Source organism: Pseudophryne corroboree, chromosome 3 (assembly GCF_028390025.1).
Source record: "Pseudophryne corroboree isolate aPseCor3 chromosome 3, aPseCor3.hap2, whole genome shotgun sequence".
In the NCBI taxonomy this organism is placed as follows: Eukaryota; Metazoa; Chordata; class Amphibia; order Anura; family Myobatrachidae; genus Pseudophryne; species Pseudophryne corroboree.
The window spans coordinates 712,792,469-712,813,267 of record NC_086446.1 but is presented as its reverse complement, the minus strand read 5'-3'; positions in this window follow the sequence as shown (position 1 = coordinate 712,813,267).

Sequence of the window (20,799 nt, the reverse complement as noted above, 5' to 3'; positions counted from 1 at the left end):
TGCTTTACCTGAAGGACAAAAGGGTTAAAAGGACGTACATTTAGCCTTCGACATAGAAGGAGCGGTATTAGGTAGACAGGCAGTTTTGGCAGTAGCCAAGTCAGCCACTATCTTATTTAAGTCCTCCCCAAACAGAATATCTCCCTTGAAAGGGAGTACCTCCAGGGTTTTTCTAGAGTCCAGATCCACAGACCAGGATCTCAGCCACAATATCCGGCGAGCCAGGACTGACGTAGTAGAGGCCTTGGCTGCCAGGATACCGGCATCAGAAGCCGCCTCTTTAATATATCGAGAAGCTGTGACAATATACGACAAGCATTGTCTAGCATGGTCAGAGGAGATTTCAGCTTCTAACTCCAAGGCCCATGCTTCAATAGTCTCAGCAGCCCATGAAGCTGCAATAGTAGGCCTTTGTGCAGCACCCGTGAGGGTGTAAATCGCTTTTAGACAACCCTCCACACGTTTATCCGTAGGCTCTTTCAGAGACGTGACGGTAGTGACAGGTAGAGCTGAGGAAACCACCATCCTAGCCACATGCGAGTCCACTGGAGGAGGTGTTTCCCAATTCTTAGACAGCTCTGGTGCGAGGGGATAGCGAGCCAGCATCCTCTTTTGGAGGCACAAACTTCGTACCCAGGTTTTCCCAGGGTTCCTGACGTAAATCCACTAGGTGATTAGAGTGAGGTAAAACCTGTTTAACCACCTTCTGACGCTTGAACCTATCTGGTTTCTTAGGAAGCACGGATGGCTCGGGATCATCCGTAATCTGCAGAATTAATTTAATAGCCTCCAAAAGGTCAGGAACATCCACATGTGAACTACCCTCCCCATCAGCCGTATCTGAGTCAGAACCTGTGGGGTCAGTGTAAGTGCCGTCCTCATCAGACGAGGTGTCAGTGACAGCAGTGGATTGTGAGGAGACGAGCGCTCGCTTAGAGGACCTCTTGGACTTAGGCGAGCGTTGGTCAGACTTTTTAGTAGTCAAGGACTGGTTCAACTTCTTTAAATGAGCAGATAAATCATCCACCCACGGCGGGTTAGCTGCAGGGCCCACATACGGTTGTACCGGCATTGGGGGTCCCATAGGGGGAGTTAGTTTATGAACTAGCGTATGTAGAAGCATGGAAAAAGCGGCCCACGGTGGGTCAGTATGTGCCTCCGTTGCCACAGTCCCACTGGGAGGCAAGGAGCCCCCAGAACCAGAGCCCACAGCTGCTATATTCTCCTCATATGTGCCTGTGGCTTCAGCAACACCAGCAGTGTGTTCCGCCCCAGAACCGTTACCCTCAGAAGCAGACATGATATAACTTGCAGTATGAGGTTACACAGTACAATTATCAGCAGCACAATATCCCAAACCCAAACCCCTGCGCAGTGTAGTCAGCACTAGCAGAGATAAAGGAGAGATATGGTGACCAAATCACAGAGAAAAATACGTAATACAGTATATCTTTGTGAAAATCCTATATTAGATAACAGCTGACGCACCAAGCCCCCTCAGGTTATAGAATATAGGGATAGCAAGTTGAGTGAAAGACACGAGAAGGACAACACTCAACTATCAAATGCACACACAGAAGGTCACAGTTTGTACAATGCAGAGGTTATTACAGAAAATAATACTGCACTGGACTAGCTTACACAGCTATATAACAGTAGATATAACAGTACACAGTAAGAACTGGATGTATATCACAGGGTAATTGTACTATAAAACCCTGACTAAATGCACTCTTTCTTAACTATCACTGTCTAACCGACGCAGCATACCGACGCCAGGATCCCGGCGGGGAGGGGCAAGTGCAGCAAGCCCCTTGCGGGCTCGCTGCGCTCGCCACGCTGCGGGCTCGGCGGCGGCCTGCGGTCGCCACGGGTTCTATTCCCACTCTATGGGTGTCTTGGACACCCACGAGTGGAAATAGTCCCTGTTGGTCGGCATGCCGACCATCGGGATACTGAGCCGGCGGGATGGTGGAGGAGGTCATGTGACTGTCGGTCAGCAGACCGGCGGTCACATGAATACCACCCGTCTTAAAAGGCAGGTAGAATACTTAAGTGTCATGTAAAGGCACAGCGCTGACAACCAGGCGGCTTTACATAGGAGGATTTGCCCAAGCAGTCCCAGGAACAGTGAGCTGAGGGATAATGGCGCCGCAAACACGGACTGGGAGTGAGGTAAAGACAGATATGCAGCTCCAGGGTGGGAACATTTGCCGGAAATGGCGCCCTGGGGCTGGGGGAGGGGCTTCAGGTCTAAGCCTTATCCCCCTTGCTGGCAAAACCACCGGGTACTGTGGGCGATATAAGAAGTGGTTTAGAGAGAAAACCAGACCTGCGCCCATGCCCTGGTGATCTAGTGGGATCGCCTGTACTGCCACAGTGTCCACCACCCGTCTTAAAAGGCAGGTAGAATACTTAAGTGTCATGTAAAGGCACAGCGCTGACAACCAGGCGGCTTTACATAGGAGGATTTGCCCAAGCAGTCCCAGGAACAGTGAGCTGAGGGATAATGGCGCCGCAAACACGGACTGGGAGTGAGGTAAAAGACAGATATGCAGCTCCAGGGTGGGAACATTTGCGGGAAATGGCGCCCTGGGGCTGGGGGAGGGGCTTCAGGTCTAAGCCTTATCCCCCTTGCTGGCAAAACCACCGGGTACTGTGGGCGATATAAGAAGTGGTTTAGAGAGAAAACCAGACCTGCGCCCATGCCCTGGTGATCTAGTGGGATCGCCTGTACTGCCACAGTGTCCACCGCCAGCGCGCGCGGCCCACCTCCAACTGACCGCGCCAGATCGCGATAAAGACCGGGTCCCGCGAGCGGGACCCACTTACCACCTCCCGAAGCGCTGCCACGCGATCCTGGAGAGCCCCAGCCGTGTGTGTCTAACATAAAGAAAACCGGAGCCTCCGCTGTAGGTACCCGGCAACCAGGGCTCGGGAGTGTACAGCGCCGCTGGGGAGAGCTGGAGCTGCAGCAGTGAATGTCACAAAACATTTATCACCACTGCTGCCCTTGAAGTCTTCACTTTTTACCTCATAAAAAACTTTCCTCAGGGCTGCTTGGAGCAGCCCCTCTGTTATGTGCCTGCTTACTGCAGCACCAACTGACAAACTGAGCTCCTGTGCTGGGAGACGGGGTGATATAGGAGGCGGCGCTGTGCATTCTGGGAACAGTCAAAGCTTTGAGTCTGTTGTTGCCTCGGATCAAGATCCTACTCTACACCCCATTGTCCAGACTTGTGGAGCCCAGTGTACCCCGCAGCAGAAATGCAGTTCAAATTGCGGATTTAAACTTCAGGGGGAGACGCCATGATAACACAAATACGGTACCACACTCCCTCCCCAATTAAGAGATTTGTCCCCTCCGGGTCAGAAGAAACAGACACTGGCCTCGGCATGCCGCAAAAACGGGCCAATGCACCACTGGTGTCGGGAACGCAGCCCATTCCCACCCCCAAACTACAACAGTCTGTGAATCAGGATACTGCGTCCAGGGCAATGGGACATGTGCTGTGTGGCTGCGGCACATGGCCAGTTAAAAAAAAAAAATGTCCATCTGCGTAAATATCACCCCTGTGTTCTCAAGGCAACTGCGCAGTTACCATTTAAACACCAGTTTCACGGAACCAAAGTATTTCCTGTTAAGGTGCATAATGCAGAGCATGCACAGTTTGCATGTACTCACAATGCACCTGCTTTATAATTATCATGTGAATCAAGAGGCAGGGAGAAATGCAGAGGTAACAGAAGACATCGTATACATATATTGTACATATGGATGAGGTTCTGTCTATTTAAGTCTATGAGGTAGTTCCAATGGTAGCACTGTACAGCAGTGGCGTAAGTTCGTCACAGTTGCCCGGAGAAAAATATTTGAGCCCCCCCTATTTCCTATATTAAGATAAAATAAGAATTTACTCACCGGTAATTCTATTTCTCGTAGTCCGTAGTGGATGCTGGGAACTCCGTAAGGACCATGGGGAATAGCGGGCTCCGAAGGAGGCTGGGCACTCTAGAAAGATCTTAGACTACCTGGTGTGCACTGGCTCCTCCCACTATGACCCTCCTCCAAGCCTCAGTTAGGATACTGTGCCCGGACGAGCGTACACAATAAGGAAGGATTTTGAATCCCGGGTAAGACTCATACCAGCCACACCAATCACACCGTACAACTCGTGATATGAAACCCAGTTAACAGTATGAAACAACAGAGCCTCTCAACAGATGGCTCAACAATAACCCGATTTAGTTAACAGTAACTATGTACAAGTATTGCAGATAAACCGCACTTGGGATGGGCGCCCAGCATCCACTACGGACTACGAGAAATAGAATTACCGGTGAGTAAATTCTTATTTTCTCTGACGTCCTAGTGGATGCTGGGAACTCCGTAAGGACCATGGGGATTATACCAAAGCTCCCAAACGGGCGGGAGAGTGCGGATGACTCTGCAACACCGAATGAGAGAACTCCAGGTCCTCCTCAGCCAGGGTATCAAATTTATAGAATTTTGCAAATGTGTTTGCCCCTGACCAAGTAGCAGCTCGGCAAAGTTGTAAAGCCGAGACCCCTCGGGCAGCCGCCCAAGATGAGCCCACCTTCCTTGTGGAATGGGCATTGACAGATTTTGGCTGTGGCAGGCCTGCCACAGAATGTGCAAGCTGAATTGTATTACAAATCCAACGAGCAATAGTCTGCTTAGAAGCAGGAGCACCCAGCTTGTTGGGTGCATATAGGATAAACAGCGAGTCAGATTTTCTGACTGTAGCCGTTCTGGAAACATATATTTTCAGTGCCCTGACAACGTCTAGCAACTTGGAGTCCTCCAAGTCCCTAGTAGCCACAGGCACCACAATAGGCTGGTTCAGGTGAAACGCTGACACCACCTTTGGGAGAAACTGGGGACGAGTCCTCAATTCTGCCCTATCCATATGGAAAATCAGATAAGGGCTTTTACAGGACAAAGCCGCCAATTCTGATACTCGCCTGGCAGAAGCCAAGGCCAATAACATAACCACCTTCCACGTGAGATATTTCAGATCCACGGTTTTTAGTGGTTCAAACCAATGTGATTTTAAGAAACTCAACACCACGTTGAGATCCCAAGGTGCCACAGGGGGCACAAACGGGGGCTGAATATGCAGCACTCCTTTAACAAATGTCTGAACTTCAGGTACTGAAGCTAGTTCTTTTTGAAAGAAAATCGACAGAGCCGAGATCTGTACCTTAATGGAGCCCAGTTTTAGGCCCATATTTACTCCTGCTTGCAGGAAATGCAGAAATCGACCTAGTTGAAATTCCTCCGTTGGGGCCTTTTCGGCCTCACACCATGCAACATACTTCCGCCATATGCGGTGATAATGAGTTGCTGTGACCTCTTTCCTGGCTTTAATAAGCGTAGGAATTACTTCCTCCGGAATGCCCTTTTCCTTCAGGATCCGGCGTTCAACCGCCATGCCGTCAAACGCAGCCGCGGTAAGTCTTGGAACAGACAGGGCCCCTGCTGTAGCAGGTCTTGTCTGAGCGGCAGAGACCACGGGTCCTCTGAGATCATCTCTTGAAGTTCCGGGTACCACGCTCTTCTTGGCCAATCCGGAACCACGAGAATTGTGTTTACTCCTCGCTTTCTTATTATTCTCAATACCTTTGGTATGAGAGGTAGAGGAGGGAACACATAAACTGACCGGTACACCCACGGTGTCACTAGAGCGTCCACAGCTATCGCCTGAGGGTCTCTTGACCTGGCGCAATACCTCTCTAGTTTTTTGTTTAGGCGGGACGCCATCATGTCCACCTGTGGACGACCCCATTGATTTACAATCATTTGGAAGACTTCTGGATGAAGTCCCCACTCTTCCGGGTGGAGGTCATGCCTGCTGAGAAAGTCTGCTTCCCAGTTGTCCACTCCCGGGATGAACACTGCTGACAGTGCTAGTACATGATTCTCCGCCCATCGGAGAATTCTTGTGGCTTCTGCCATTGCCATCCTGCTTCTTGTGCCGCCCTGTCGATTCACATGGGCGACTGCCGTGATGTTGTCTGACTGGATCAGCACCGGCTGGTGTAGGAGCAGGGATTTTGCTTGACTTAGGGCATTGTAAATGGCCCTTATTTCCAGAATATTTATGTGAAGGGCAGTCTCCTGACTTGACCATAGTCCTTGGAAGTTTCTTCCCTTTGTGACTGCCACCCAGCCTCGTAGGCTGGCATCCGTGGTCACCAGGACCCAGTCCTGTATGCCGAATCTGCGGCCCTCCAGAAGATGAGCACTCTGCAGCCACCACAGAAGAGATACCCTGGTTCTTGGGGACAGGGTTATCAAGCGATGCATCTGAAGATGCGATCCGGACCACTTGTCCAACAGGTCCCACTGAAAGATTCTGGCATGGAACCTGCCGAATGGAATTGCTTCGTAAGAAGCTACCATCTTTCCCAGGACCCGCGTGCAGTGATGCACCGATACCTGTTTTGGTTTTAGGAGGTCTCTGACTAGAGAAGACAACTCCCTGGCTTTCTCCTCCGGGAGAAACACTCTTTTCTGGACTGTGTCCAGAATCATTCCCAGGAACATTAGACGTGTCGTGGGGACCAGCTGTGACTTTGGGATATTCAGAATCCAGCCGTGCTGGCGCAGCACTTCCTGAGATAGTGCTACTCCCACTAACAACTGTTCCTTGGATCGTGCCTTTATTAGGAGATCATCCAAGTATGGGATAATTAAAACTCCCTTTTTTCGAAGGAGTATCATCATTTCCGCCATAACCTTGGTAAATACCCTCGGTGCCGTGGAGAGTCCAAACGGCAGCGTCTGGAATTGGTAATGGCAATCCTGTACCACAAATCTGAGGTACTCCTGGTGAGGATGGTAAATGGGGACATGCAGGTAAGCATCCTTGATGTCCAGGGATACCATGTAATCCCCCTCGTCCAGGCTTGCAATAACCGCCCTGAGCGATTCCATCTTGAACTTGATTTTTTTTATGTATGTGTTCAAGGATTTCAAATTTAAAATGGGTCTCACCGAACCGTCCGGTTTCGGCACCACAAATAGTGTGGAATAGTAACCCCGGCCTTGTTGAAGTAGGGGTACCCTGATTATCACCTGCTGGGAATACAGCTTGTGAATCGCTGCTAGCACCGCCTTCCTGTCTGAGGGAGCAATCGGCAAGGCAGATTTTAGGAACCGGTGGGGTGGAGCTGCCTCGAATTCCAGCTTGTATCCCTGAGATACTATTTGAAGGATCCAGGGATCCACCTGTGAGCGAGCCCACTGATCGCTGAAATTCATGAGGCGGGCCCCCACCGTACCTGGCTCCGCCTGTGGAGCCCCACCGTCATGCGGCGGACTTGGAAGAGGAAGCGGGGGAGGACTTTTGTTCCTGGGAACCTGCTGTTTGCTGCAGCCTTTTTCCCCTACCTCTGCCTCTAGACAGAAAAGACCCTCCTTTTCCCCGCTTGTTTTTCTGGGTCCGAAAGGACTGAACCTGATAAAATGGCGCCTTCTTAGGCTGTGAGGGGACATGGGGTAAAAATGCTGACTTCCCAGACGTTGCTGTGGAAACTAGGTCGGAGAGACCATCCCCAAATAATTCCTCCCCTTTATAAGGCAAAACTTCCATGTGCCTTTTGGAATCTGCATCTCCAGTCCACTGGCGAGTCCATAAGCATCTCCTAGCAGAGATGGATAATGCACTTACTTTAGATGCCAGCCGGCAGATTTCCCTCTGTGCATCTCTCATGTATAAGACTGAGTCTTTGATATGGTCAATTGTTAGCAGAATCGTGTCTCTGTCTAATGTGTCAATATTTTCTGACAGTTTATCTGACCACGCAGCGGCAGCACTGCACATCCATGCTGACGCAATAGCTGGTCTAAGTATAATGCCTGAGTGTGTATATACAGACTTAAGGATCGCCTCCTGCTTTCTATCAGCAGGTTCCTTAGGGGCGGCCGTATCCTGGGACGGTAGTGCCACCTTTTTAGACAAACGTGTGAGCGCTTTATCCACCCTAGGGGGTGTTTCCCAACGTAACCTATCCTCTGGCGGGAAAGGGAACGCCATTAGTATCTTCTTAGGAATTACCAATTTCTTATCAGGGGAAGCCCACGCTTCTTCACACACTTCATTTAATTCATCTGACGGGGGAAAAACTACAGGTAGTTTTTTCTCCCCAAACATAATACCCTTTTTTGTGGTACCTGGATGTAAATCAGAAATATTTAACACCTCTTTCATTGCCTCAATCATGCAGTGAATGGCCTTAACGGGCATTAAATTTGACTCATCGTCGTCGACACTGGTGTCAGTATCCGTGTCGACATCTACTTGTGCCATCTGAGATAGCGGGCGTTTCAGAGCCCCTGATGACTTTTGAGACACCTGGACAGGCACGAGCTGAAGACTCGGCTGTCCCACAGTCGGCATGTCGTCAAATTTTTTATGTAAGGAGTCTATACGTGCACTCATTTCCTGCCATAAACTCATCCACTCAGGTGTCTGCCCCCCAGGGGGTGACATCCCTGCTAAAGGCATCTGCTCCCCCTCCACATCATTATCCTCCTCAAACATGTCGACACAGCCGTACCGACACACTCCACACACACAGGGAATGCTCAAACAGAGGACAGGACCCACAAAAAGCCCTTTGGGGGGACAGAGTAAGAGTATGCCAGCACACACCAGAGCGCTATATATATATATAGGGACTAACTGAGTTATGTCCCTAATAGCTGCTTTTCAATAAAATATATATATACTGCCAAATTTAATGCCCCCCCTCTCTTTTCCCTCTTACTGGTACTGTAGATTGCAGGGAAGAGCCAGGGAGCTTCCTTCCAGCCGAGCTGTGAGGGAAAAATGGCGCCAGTGTGCTGAGGAGATAGGCTCCGCCCCTTTTTCGCGGCCTATTCTCCCGCTTTTTATGGAATTCTGGCAGGGGTATTTACCTCATATATAGCCCCTGGGGCTATATATTGAGGTATTTTAGCCAGCCAAGGTGTTTTTATTGCTGCCTCAGGGCGCCCCCCCCCCCCAGCGCCCTGCACCCTCAGTGACCGGAGTGTGAAGTGTGTGAGAGGAGCAATGGCGCACAGCTGCAGTGCTGTGCGCTACCTTGGTGAAGACAGAGTCTTCATGCCGCCGATTTTCCGGACCATCTTCTTGCTTCTGGCTCTGTAAGGGGGACGGCGGCGCGGCTCCGGGACCGAACATCAAGGCTGGGCCTGCGGTCGATCCCTTGGGAGCTAATGGTGTCCAGTAGCCTAAGAAGCCCAATCCGGCTGCAAGCAGGCGAGTTCGCTTCTTCTCCCCTTAGTCCCTCGCTGCAGTGAGCCTGTTGCCAGCAGGTCTCACTGAAAATAAAAAAATCTAAGACTATTACTTTCTAAGAGCTCAGGAGAGCCCCTAGTGTGCATCCAACCTCGGCCGGGCACGAAATCTAACTGAGGCTTGGAGGAGGGTCATAGTGGGAGGAGCCAGTGCACACCAGGTAGTCTAAGATCTTTCTAGAGTGCCCAGCCTCCTTCGGAGCCCGCTATTCCCCATGGTCCTTACGGAGTTCCCAGCATCCACTAGGACGTCAGAGAAATATATGTATGTATGTATGTATGTATGTATGTATGTATGTATGTGTATATGTATATATATATATATATACACACACACACGTGTGTGTGTGTGTGTGTGTGTGTGTGTGTGTGTGGCGTGTTCTGGAAAAAAATAAGATTTTACTTACCGATAAATCTATTTCTCGTAGTCCGTAGTGGATGCTGGGACTCCGTCAGGACCATGGGGATTAGCGGCTCCGCAGGAGACAGGGCACAAAAATAAAAGCTTTAGGACTAGGTGGTGTGCACTGGCTCCTCCCCCTATGACCCTCCTCCAAGCTTCAGTTAGGATACTGTGCCCGGACGAGCGTACACAATAAGGAAGGATTTTGAATCCCGGGTAAGACTCATACCAGCCACACCAATCACACCGTACAACCTGTGATCTGAACCCAGTTAACAGTATGACAACCGTAGGAGCCTCTGAACAGACGGCTCACAACAATAACAACCCGATTTTTTTGTAACAATAACTATGTACAAGTATTGCAGACAATCCGCACTTTGGATGGGCGCCCAGCATCCACTACGGACTACGAGAAATAGATTTATCGGTAAGTAAAATCTTATTTTCTCTGACGTCCTAGTGGATGCTGGGACTCCGTCAGGACCATGGGGATTATACCAAAGCTCCCAAACGGGCGGGAGAGTGCGGATGACTCTGCAGCACCGAATGAGAGAACTCCAGGTCCTCTTTAGCCAGGGTATCAAATTTGTAGAATTTTACAAACGTGTTCTCCCCCGACCACGTAGCTGCTCGGCAGAGTTGTAATGCCGAGACCCCTCGGGCAGCCGCCCAAGATGAGCCCACCTTCCTTGTGGAATGGGCCTTGATAGATTTAGGCTGTGGCAGGCCTGCCACAGAATGTGCAAGTTGAATTGTGCTACAAATCCAACGAGCAGTCGTCTGCTTAGAAGCAGGAGCACCCAGCTTGTTGGGTGCATACAGTATAAACAGCGAGTCAGATTTTCTGACTCCAGCCGTCCTTGAAATATATATTTTCAATGCCCTGACAACGTCCAGCAACTTGGAATCCTCCAAATCGCTAGTAGCCGCAGGCACCACAATAGGCTGGTTCAGGTGAAACGCTGAAACCACCTTAGGCAGAAACTGAGGACGCGTCCGGAGTTCTGCCCTGTCCGAATGGAAAATCAGATATGGGCTTTTATACGATAAAGCCGCCAATTCTGACACTCTCCTGGCTGAAGCCAGGGCCAGTAGCATGGTTACTTTCCATGTAAGATATTTCAAATCCACCGATTTGAGTGGCTCAAACCAATGGGATTTGAGAAAATCCAAAACTACATTAAGATCCCACGGAGCCACTGGGGGCACAACCGGGGGCTGTATATGTAGTACTCCTTTTACAAAAGTCTGGACTTCAGGAACTGAAGCCAATTCTTTCTGGAAGAAAATCGACAGGGCCGAAATTTGAACCTTAATGGACCCTAATTTGAGGCCCATAGACAATCCTGTTTGCAGGAAATGTAGGAATCGACCCAGTTGAAATTCCTCCGTCGGGGCCTTCCTGGCCTCACACCACGCAACATATTTTCTCCAAATGCGGTGATAATGTTGTGCAGTCACCTCCTTCCTGGCTTTTACCAGGGTAGGGATGACCTCTTCCGGAATGCCTTTTTCCCTTAGAATTCGGCGTTCAACCGCCATGCCGTCAAACGCAGCCGCGGTAAGTCTTGGAATAGACACGGTCCCTGCTGAAGCAGGTCCCGTCTTAGAGGTAGAGGCCACGGATCTTCCGTGAGCATCTCCTGAAGTTCCGGGTACCAAGTTCTTCTTGGCCAATCCGGAGCCACGAGTATCGTTCTTACTCCCCTTTGCCGTATAATTCTCAGTACTTTTGGTATGAGAGGCAGAGGAGGAAACACATACACTGACTGGAACACCCACGGTGTTACCAGAGCGTCCACAGCTATTGCCTGAGGGTCTCTTGACCTGGCGCAATACCTGTCCAGTTTTTTGTTGAGGCGGGACGCCATCATATCCACCTTTGGTTTTTCCCAACGGTTCACAATCATGTGGAAGACTTCTGGATGAAGTCCCCACTCTCCCGGGTGTAGATCGTGTCTGCTGAGGAAGTCCGCTTCCCAGTTGTCCACTCCCGGAATGAACACTGCTGACAGTGCTATCACATGATCTTCCGCCCAGCGAAGAATCCTTGCAGCTTCTGCCATTGCCCTCCTGCTTCTTGTGCCGCCCTGTCTGTTTACGTGGGCGACTGCCGTGATGTTGTCCGACTGGATCAACACCGGCTGACCCTGAAGCAGGGGTTTTGCCAGGCTTAGAGCATTGTAAATCGCTCTTAGCTCCAGTATATTTATGTGAAGAGACATCTCCAGGCTTGACCACACTCCCTGGAAGTTTCTTCCCTGTGTGACCGCTCCCCAGCCTCTCAGACTGGCATCCGTGGTCACCAGGACCCAGTCCTGTATGCCGAATCTGCGGCCCTCTAACAGATGAGCACTCTGCAACCACCACAGAAGAGACACCCTTGTCCGTGGAGACAAAGTTATCCGCTGATGCATCTGCAGATGCGATCCGGACCATTTGTCCAGCAGATCCCACTGAAAAGTTTGTGCGTGGAATCTGCCGAATGGAATCGCTTCGTAAGAAGCCACCATTTTTCCCAGGACTCTTGTGCATTGATGCACAGACACTTTTCCTGGTTTTAGGAGGTTCCTGACAAGTTCGGATAACTCCCTGGCTTTCTCCTCCGGAAGAAACACCTTTTTCTGAACCGTGTCCAGAATCATTCCCAGGAACAGCAGACGTGTCGTCGGGGTCAATTGAGATTTTGGAAAATTCAGAATCCACCCGTGCTGTTGCAGCACTACTTGGGTTAGTGCTACTACGTCCTCCAGCTGTTCTCTGGACCTTGCCCTTATCAGGAGATCGTCCAAGTAAGGGATAATTAATACGCCTTTTCTTCGCAGAAGAAACATCATTTCGGCCATTACCTTGGTAAAGACCCGAGGTGCCGTGGACAATCCAAACGGCAGCGTCTGAAACGGACAATGACAGTTTTGCACCACGAACCTGAGGTACCCTTGATGTGAAGGGCAAATTGGGACATGCAGGTAAGCATCCTTGATGTCCAGGGACACCATAAAGTCCCCTTCTTCCAGATTCGCTATCACTGCTCTGAGTGACTCCATCTTGAACTTGAATTTTTGTATGTACAGGTTCAAAGATTTCAGATTTAGAATAGGTCTTACCGAGCCGTCCGGCTTCGGTACCACAAATAGTGTGGAATAATACCCCTTTCCCTGTTGTAGGAGGGGTACCTTGACTATCACCTGCTGAGAATACAGCTTGTGAATGGCTTCCAATACCGTCGCCCTGTCTGAGGGAGACGTTGGCAGAGCAGACTTTAGGAACCGGCGAGGGGGAGACTTCTCGAATTCCAACCTGTAACCCTGAGATACTACCTGCAGGATCCAGGGGTCCACCTGTGAGTGAGCCCACTGTGCGCTGAAATTCTTGAGTCGACCCCCCACCGCCCCTGAGTCCGCTTGTAAAGCCCCAACGTCATGCTGAGGGCTTTGCAGAAGCCGGGGAGGGCTTCTGCTCCTGGGAGGGAGCTGCTTGGTGCACTCTCTTACCCTTTCCTTTGCCTCGGGGCAGATATGACTGTCCTTTTGCCCGCTTGTTCTTATAGGAACGAAAGGACTGCGGCTGAAAAGACGGTGTCTTTTTCTGTTGGGAGGGGACCTGAGGTAAAAAGGTGGATTTCCCGGCTGTTGCCGTGGCCACCAAATCCGATAGACCGACCCCAAATAATTCCTCCCCTTTATACGGCAATACTTCCATATGCCGTTTGGAATCCGCATCACCTGACCACTGTCGCGTCCATAAACTTCTTCTGGCAGATATGGACATCGCACTTACTCTCGATGCCAGAGTGCAAATATCCCTCTGAGCATCTCGCATATAAAGAAAAGCATCCTTTAATTGCTCTATAGTCAATAAAATACTGTTCCTATCCAGGGTATCAATATTTTCAGTCAGGGAATCCGACCAAACCACCCCAGCACTGCACATCCATGCTGAGGCGATGGCTGGTCGCAGTATAACACCAGTATGAGTGTATATACTTTTCAGGGTAGTTTCCAGCCTCCTATCAGCTGGATCCTTGAGGGCGGCCGTTTCAGGAGACGGTAACGCCACTTGTTTTGATAAGCGTGTGAGTGCCTTATCCACCCTAGGGGGTGTTTCCCAGCGCGCCCTAACCTCTGGCGGGAAAGGATATAATGCCAATAACTTCTTTGAAATTAGCAGTTTTCTATCGGGGTTAACCCACGCTTCATCACACACTTCATTCAATTCCTCTGATTCAGGAAAAACTACAGGTAGTTTTTTCAGACCCCACATAATACCCCTTTTTGTGGTACTTGCAGTATCAGAGATATGCAAAGCCTCCTTCATTGCCGTGATCATAGAACGTGTGGCCCTACTGGAAAATACGTTTGTTTCTTCACCGTCGACACTAGATTCGGTGTCCGTGTCTGGGTCTGTGTCGACCGACTGAGGTAAAGGGCGTTTTACAGCCCCTGACGGTGTCTGAGACGCCTGGACAGGTACTAACTGGTTTGCCGGCCGTCTCATGTCGTCAACTGATTTTTGTAACGTGCTGACATTATCACGTAATTCCATAAACAAAGCCATCCATTCCGGTGTCGACTCCCTAGGGGGTGACATCACCATTACCGGCAATTGCTCCGCCTCCACACCAACATCGTCCTCATACATGTCGACACACACGTACCGACACACAGCAGACACACAGGGAATGCTCTTATCGAAGACAGGACCCCACTAGCCCTTTGGGGAGACAGAGGGAGAGTTTGCCAGCACACACCCAAGCGCTATAAATATATAGGAACAACCCTACAGAAGTGTTGTTTCCTTTATAGCAGCTTAATATATCAATATCGCCAAAAAAGTGCCCCCCCTCTCTGTTTTTTTACCCTGTTTCTGTAGTGCAGTGCAGGGGAGAGTCCTGGGAGCCTTCCTCGCAGCGGAGCTGTGCAGGAAAATGGCGCTGTGTGCTGAGGAGATAGGCCCCGCCCCCTATTTCGGCGGGCTCTTCTCCCGGTGTTTGTGAGACCTGGCAGGGGTTAAATACATCCATATAGCCCCAGGGGCTATATGTGATGTATTTTTAGCCAGAACAAGGTATTATTATTGCTGCCCAGGGCGCCCCCCCCCAGCGCCCTGCACCCTCAGTGACCGCTGGTGTGAAGTGTGCTGACAACAATGGCGCACAGCTGCAGTGCTGTGCGCTACCTCATGAAGACTGAAAAGTCTTCTGCCGCCGGTTTCTGGACCTCTTCACTTTTCGGCATCTGCAAGGGGGTCGGCGGCGCGGCTCCGGGACCGGACTCCATGGCTGGGCCTGTGTTCGATCCCTCTGGAGCTAATGGTGTCCAGTAGCCTAAGAAGCCAATCCATCCTGCACGCAGGTGAGTTCACTTCTTCTCCCCTAAGTCCCTCGTTGCAGTGAGCCTGTTGCCAGCAGGACTCACTGAAAATAAAAAACCTAATAACTTTTTCTAAGCAGCTCTTTAGGAGAGCCACCTAGATTGCACCCTGCTCGGACGGGCACAAAAACCTAACTGAGGCTTGGAGGAGGGTCATAGGGGGAGGAGCCAGTGCACACCACCTAGTCCTAAAGCTTTTATTTTTGTGCCCTGTCTCCTGCGGAGCCGCTAATCCCCATGGTCCTGACGGAGTCCCAGCATCCACTAGGACGTCAGAGAAAAAGTATATACTATATTTATACATTTAATTGTCTTTTATTTTAAATTACACATTTCTTAGCAGTCATATCCAGGATTAGAATCCATGACCTGTTACACTGCAGCAGACACTTTACTGATGGAGCTATTTGCTCCTGTAGAGGAAGCATGAGAATTCTAACTATATGAAGTTACGTGTGATTGTCAGAGAAGTATCTTCATATAGTTAGAATTCTCATTTCCTATACAGGAGCAAACAGCTTCATCAGTAAGGTGTCTGCTTCCAGTGTAATAGGTTGTTGTTTCTAATCCTGGGTATGACACTTGTAAAATGTGTATATTCAGTATAATAAAGAGGGTGTGACTAGTAAGGTGCAAGTACCAGTGAGGAAGTCGGCCACTGAAGAGATAGCGGCAGCTATCAATTAACTTAATTCAATGGTGTCACAGAATGGGAGGAGAGGTGCCCCCCTTCAGAGCAGAAGCCCGGCGGCAGATGACTCCGTTGCCTCCCAGAGTTCTGCCTCTGCTGTAGTGAAACAACGTGCTGTTTAATATAAGACCCAACGTTTCGGGGTCGTAGCCCCTTCGTCAGGATGCAAAACAGTGAAAAAAACGTGTTTAAATACCTTACAAAGAAGAGGTTCACACCTCCGCCTCCAGCCGCGCTGCCCGGGTCCCGGTCCTGACGTCACTCCGCCCCCAGGATATGACGCGGCTCCGGCCCGTCCGGCTAGCGTGGTGGGGCTAGGACAAGGATAACCAAGGAAACCATTAAACAATGCCGAGACTAACCAATCCAGTCACAGCATGTTGTAAACAGTGATTACAGTTGATATTAAAGTGACTAGTGCACAGATACATTAAAACATCACGTAGTAGAGGTATTTAGGCCCAGATATTAAGTTTTTCCTGACATTGTTGGAGTTTACATTGACGCACAATTACTTCCTTTACGACAACAACTTCTACATCCAACGCACAGGTTGCGCTATGGGTTCTGCTGTAGCTCCGGCATTTGCCAATACGTTCATGTGGGAGGTGGAAAGGGAGTTATTCCTACAAAATACTGCTATTTCATCACAACTATGCCTGTACCAACGTTACATAGATGATGTGTTAATCTTTTGGGAAGGAACTAAAACTCAATTACTAGCCATCATAGAACAGCATAATTCCACACAGAGTCCTATTAAATTTACCATGGAGGTCAGTGAGAAACAGATCAATTTTCTGGACGTATGTATATCGGTCAATGAGGGTATCATTAATATGAAGCTGTACACAAAAGCAACTGACAGGAATAACTTACTAAAATTTGATAGTTTCCACCCGCAATCCACAGTTTGGGGTTTGCCATATTCCCAACTCCTACGGGTCTGCCGTATTAATAACTTAGAGGCAGATAGAGACAACTAGAGTAGATGGTCAGTAAATTTGGAGAGAGGGGGTACCTGCTGGATCTTTTAGAACAAGCTAAAGGCAAAGCACTGAGAGTTACACGGCAACAGTTATTGAAATCCAGTGAACGCAAACAGTTTAAGGGTAGGTTCCCCTGGGTAACACTGTACAATACCAGTAGTAAAAGCATAGCCAAACATACCAGACAGCTGTGGCCCATAGTTGCTTTGGATAAAGAATTAGGAGAAGTATATCAATCTAGATTACTTTCAAGCTATTCTAGAGGCCGCAGTATACGGGATTATGTGGTCAGAACTGATATCTCCAAATTTGATAAAGGACAGTCTAAGAAGAATTTCCTTAAACGTAAGAATGGGTGCTACAAATGCAGTGGCTGTACTACTTGCAGTTACCTTGTATCAGGAGACACCTTCCAACACCCTCATACAGGGAAGAAGTATGCTATAAGATACCCCCTGTCTTGTGATTTAAATTTGTCATCTATCTGCTGACGTGCCCATGCGGGCTGGCCTACGTAGGCAAAACCGATTGTGTCTTCAAAACAAGGATGGCACAACATCGGTATGCCATACGGGAGGCCATTAAATCAGGTAATAGTGATCAGCCGGTAGCGCACCATTTCATGTTAGCTAAGCATGGGTTGGCGACATTACTCTATAAAATAATTGATCATGTACCATTCTCCCTACGTGGGGGAGATCGTTCCAAGAAATTTTTACAGGTTGAAGCAAAATGGATTTTTATTTTGAATACGCAATTCCCTAAGGGATTAAATGAAGCCCTCATCTTAAGGTGCTTTTTGTAAAAACCATTTTTATGTTAAAAACCAATGTCGTTCCATCAGTCGGACACAAATAGGGGAGTATAGAATTGCCTAACATTTAGTGAGGTATGTTCGTATTATGTAGGAGACTTTCATATATGGTATTTGCAATAGGCTGCTTAGATGTTAATTACCTTTAGCACCACTCCACTGTGATCGTCGGGGGGAGGGGACAAATTAGACAGGATCGTTATTCTATCTTTGCACGATGTGAATATTTTTTGGTATAGAAGCAATGTTTGGTAACATATGGGATATCTACTATGTGATGTTTTAATGTATCTGTGCATGAGTCACTTTAATATCAACTGTAATCACTGTTTACAACATGCTGTGACTGGATTGGTTAGTCTCTGCATTGTTTAATGGTTTCCTTGGTTACCCTTGTCCTAGCCCCACTACGCTAGCCGGACGGGCCGGAGCCGTGCCATATCCTGGGGGCGGAGTGACGGCAGGACCGGGACCCGGGCAGCGCGGTTGGAGGCGGCGGTGTGAACCTCTTCTTTGTAAGGTATTTAAACACGTTTTTTTCACTGTTTTGCATCCTGACGAAGGGGCTGCGACCCCGAAATGTTGAGTCTTATATTAAACAGCACGTTGTTTCACTATTCTTAACAAGTCTTCAAGTGCCGTCCTCATTTGCTACCAGTTGTATATGGGACTCAGTTCCAGGTGGAAAGGCACGGGAGCAATTTCAAGTGACGCTGGGGAGCGTGAGGAGTGCCGGGTCATTTCGGACTGTATATATATATTTATTTATTTATTGAATTGTTGAGGATAAGTGAGTTTACTTTGGTGAGTGCTGGGTTCTCTGTTTGTATTTATTAGAGCGATGTGGTCATGAGCTACATGCACCCCGCCCTGTGAGTGGTAAGTACAGCTGTGTACCCCGCTTCTGTGGTGGAGAGTGCAGTGTTACATGCACCCCACCCTGTGAGTGGTAAGTGCATAGCTGTGCCCCGCTTCTGGTGCGGTGAGTGCTGTGGTTTTTAATCTGTGTGTATATATATATATATATATTTATTCTGCAAACACGGGCGGCACTCACGGCGTATGAAATAAAGACAGACACAGGGGTCTGATGTTCAACGTTTCAATGTCATATCGGCATTTTCGTCAGGATATGCCGATATGACATTGAAACGTTGAACATCAGACCCCTGTGTTTGCAGAATATTTTAAGGGACGCAGCTCCGCTGTCGCCATTGGGAGGGCACCGGCTTTTCAGCTTTGTTTCCAGTCTTCTTAGGGATTTGGGAGTGCCGTGGACTTTGTGTACTCTATATATATATATATATATATATATATTTGAATACAATTTGCTTGATATATCCTAGTGTGCCCTGCTTGGTTTTTACTATGTATACAGTGTTACTATTGGGACTTTGTGGATTATTCAGAGTTGTAAGCAAACTAAAAAATGTTAGCAATTGGACAAAACCATGTGCACTGCAGGTGGGGCAGATGTAACATGTGCAGAGAGTTAGATTTGGGTGGGTTATATTGTTTCTGTGCATGGTAAATACTGTCTGCTTTATGTTTGCACTGCAATTTAGATTTCAGTTTGAACACACCCCACCAAAATGTAACTGTCTCTGCACATGTTACATCTGACCCACCTGCAGTGCAACATGGTTTTGCCCAATAGCTAACTCTTTTGGTTTGCTAACAACTCTGAACAACCCCCTTTATGCTTTACCTAGTGCTGAATTTACAAGAATAAATAGAAAATGACATACAAGAACTGCCGCTGGTGTCCACTCTATTTACGGATTCAATGTCACATCCAGTGCCGGAAGACCAGAAACGTGTAAGGACAGCCCAGATGCGCTGCCATCATAGGCATACAAATGTGTCTTATTCACATCACTATGTGACTAGGATGCACAAGGAGCTGATGCGGATTAAAATGATATGCGGCATGCCTGTATTCTGTGTGCGACTGTGGCTGTATCTGCATACGAAATGCTACATTACAGTGATTTCCATGGATACAAAGACAAAGTACAACATGGTTTTACCATACCTCCCAACTGTCTTGGATTTTAGCATGACAGTTTTTTGGGCACTGTCCCACCCACGATGTGAGGGGAAGTTGGGAAGCCCCCCTCTCACTTTCAACCTACTGTAGAGAGGATCTCAATGCTACAGCTACAGTGACATTGCTTGTCCTAACCCAACCTGACTCAAAGAACCTTAAAGGGCCAAAACACAGCTATGTACTGTTCTAATAGGCAGTGGAGAAATGATTAATAAATGACAGAAAGATGAAACATTGATTAAAATCAATGTCCCAGTTAGGCTGCTTTGTGAATCATAGAGCATTTATAGTTTTCATTCAAAGTAAATATTGCTCTCTTGAGTCTTTGGAATAGCACACGAACATTCCATCCCGACTGCCAGGATTCTGACCGGATCCCGTCCATCTGCAACACAACTTAATGTGTGGTAATTGAGCTATTACCAGGGAAATTGCTGACTAATATGTTGCTGAAAGGTCTGAATCAACTGATTTGTCATCAACTTGTTATATCTGGCAGTAATTAGGGCACATATCTGTGCATACACTGTAGACATTTAGGACCTGATTTTGTTTAATTAATATGTGTTAACTAATCAACTTGTTGTGCAAACATTAAAATATTTTAATAATCATCTTATTCACCGGTAGCAAACAAAAGTGACCCACTAGACTGCGAGCAGGGCCCTCTGTAACGCATCTCAAATCGACATCTTCTTTATCAACCTTTGCCTTGTACAGTATTTTTCTATATACAGTACTATGGAAAACACAGTACACATTTTGTATATTTGTTGTTGCAGAAGAGTCTCCTGGCATTTTACATATAAATGATGATCATGAGGTTCTACCATAAATGGCATAGGAACCCATTTTAATGTCATATCTGACAGGGTAAAAACATCTAGGCCGATATCCTATTAGCTGTGGTAAATTACCGCAGGTAATTACTGCCAGCGGGGCCATCCTATTAGCCCCGATGGCAATGGTTGTTGGGGATTTGGGGCCTAATTCAGCATGGATCGCTATTCAGAGAAATTGCAGTTGTCTGCAAGCAGAAAGGCGGAGCCCCGACAGGAAGAAAAAACGCCCCGTGCAAAAATGTGAATGTATCGCATATCGCTATCCATACGCAGATTGAAGAATCTTTGCCGTCTGAGCAAATCTGAG